Genomic DNA, 2,500 nt, shown 5'->3' with positions numbered 1-2,500 from the left:
TTAAGCACTTCCGGTGTACTGTTTGCCAATGCAAAAGACTGTCGCGTTTAAGGTCTGTTTCCTTTAAAAATCAGCGATCTCCACTAGCTGAGTGATATCTGATATAAAGTGGGTCTCAGATTGTACAAGAAGCACTGCATTACATTACATTTCCCCCCGCCATGTCCTTATAATAGAGCATTTATTTATAGCCCAGTATATTTAATGGAATTTCTGCACTAGCCTGCCGATTCTGACAAACGCGTGCGAGTATATGGCTTTTATGTCTCGTTTTTTTTGCTTGAGCAACTAAATGAATGCCAAAGTTTATTTAACTGAATGTATTTTAATGACATTACAACATCAATGCTGTAAAAGGAACCATATAACAAGGAAAAAAGTTCACAATAACAGGTCACCAGAAGTTAATCAGTATGGGAAAAACACTAGCTCGGCATATAACGTATTGATCACATTGCGAGACTGCATATTTATTGTGCTGCCCTAGTATTTGTGTGTAAAAACATCAAAAATCTGTATCAAATCGTCTAATTTCTAAGTAAAAACATAAAGAATTGGTACTAAATCATCCAAATTTGCTAGTAAAACATTGGAAATCTGTATTGAATCATCCAATTTGCTAGTAAAACATCAAAAATGTAATCAAATCATTCATTTTGTGAGTAAAACCTCAAAAATATGTAGTAAATTGTCTAGTTTGCTAGTAAAAATATCTAAGTAAAAAGTATCTGAGTAAAACATCAGAAATCTGTAACAAATCTAATTTAATTTGCTAGTGAATAAAAACAAAAATTGCTATCGAATCACTGATTTTGCTAAAACATAGAAAATATGGGAAACACTTTACAATAAAGTTCATTATTAATGCATTTACTAACATGAACTAATCATGAACAACACATGTACAGCATTTATTAATCATAACTGAACATTTACTAAAGCATTATTAACATCCAAGTCCATGCTTGTTAACATTAGTTAATGCACCATGAGTTAACATGAAGTAACAATGAACTACTGTATTTTCATTAACTAATGTTAACTAACATGAACAAATACTGTAGTAAATGTACTGTTCATTGTTTGTTCATGTTAGTAAAGGCATTAATTAACATTAACTAATGAACCTTATTGTAAAGTGTGACCAAAATATGTATCAAATCATCCAATTTGCTAATAGAAATATCAAAATCCGCCATGGAAAATCAGGATTGGTGCATCACTAATGAAAAAGTCTAGTGGACAGCAGCAGGGTTATACAGAGAGCTGTTCACAGGTCTGCAGAAACTCTACTGTACTAAAATGGCCTGTTCGGGCTACACAGCATCACATGCGGCTTTAAGGAGTTCCTCATTAGCAGGTCACTTCAGATAAAAGTGTGTGTTCATGGAAAATGCCACTTAAGAGTTTGCAGAACCCAGAGGAACAGAGAAGAGGATGATGACTCGACTGAAGAGTATCACTGAAACTCTATATTGTACACACAGTTGAAGACAGAATGATTATCCATCCTGAATATTTATTTTCCCAATTTCTGTTTAACGTAGAGCAGATTTCTTCAGCACATTTCTAATCATAATAGTGTTAATAACTCATCTCTAATAACTGATTTATTGTCTCTCTGCCATGATGACAGCACATAATATTAGACTAGATATTCCTCAAGACACTAGTGTTCAGCTTAAAGTGACATGTAAAGGCTTTACTAGGGTAATTAGGGTAAAGTTAGGGTAATTAGGCAAGTCATTGTATAACAGTGGTTTGTTCTGGAGAAAATCCAACACTAATATTGCTGAAAGGGCCAATAATATTGAGCCTAAAATGGCTTTAAATCAATGAACAACTGTTTTTATTCTAGCCAAAATAAAATAAATAATAAATAAAATCGATAGCTTCAGTTTACTTTAGTCCTAATTTCCCTTTCATTCACATTAAGTAAATTGTGTTTTATTAAGAACAGTTGTTTGTAAGTTTATGCGCTTTAAAAAGTGAGCGTCATTTCATTTTAATAGATGTGATGCATTAATCTGTTTTTGCCTGCTTATTTTGCTCGGTTGCGCCCTCTTGTGGGAATAGCAGACAGTGCTCTACTTTTCCTGTAACATTAAGGATCGCCTTTAGAATTCAAATATAGAGTTTTGCTTATATCTTATATTTGGTTTTCAGTCACATTAACAGATAATAATATACTGTATTGTGCACTAAGATGCGCCACAGTTCACCCCTCTGTGTCCACTCTGATGGCTTCATGTGGCCAGTGTAAGTCACAGCAAAGCACAAATTCATTACATGTTGCAAAACACATGAATATTTACACATGAACAAACAGAGCTAGACAGGTGAGGTTAGAGACAATCCAGCAAACAGGTAAAACTGTTTAATGGTTTCAATGTTGCTCGTTTATGAACTCCAGTGTTGATGATGGACAGTTGTGATGAGGACGCTCTCATGTCACACTCAGTGTAGTGAACCAAGCTCATCAGTGCCCTTACTAGTGCTC

The 2,500-nt window shown here is 34.2% G+C and overlaps 2 protein-coding genes across 12 annotated transcripts in view; both read right to left on the bottom strand.

Annotated features, from left to right (window-relative positions):
• The window catches only part of ddx46 (DEAD (Asp-Glu-Ala-Asp) box polypeptide 46), an 800,864-nt gene that overhangs the window by 217,614 nt on the left and 580,750 nt on the right, over positions 1 to 2,500 (bottom strand). The gene's annotated exons all lie outside the window — the stretch shown is intronic.
• The window catches only part of rapgef6 (Rap guanine nucleotide exchange factor (GEF) 6), a 77,479-nt gene that overhangs the window by 57,901 nt on the left and 17,078 nt on the right, over positions 1 to 2,500 (bottom strand). The window lies entirely within an intron of this gene.

The sequence above is a fragment of the Danio rerio genome, chromosome 21 (genome assembly GCF_049306965.1).
Source record: "Danio rerio strain Tuebingen ecotype United States chromosome 21, GRCz12tu, whole genome shotgun sequence".
In the NCBI taxonomy this organism is placed as follows: Eukaryota; Metazoa; Chordata; class Actinopteri; order Cypriniformes; family Danionidae; genus Danio; species Danio rerio.
This window is presented reverse-complemented; position numbering and strand designations above follow the sequence as displayed.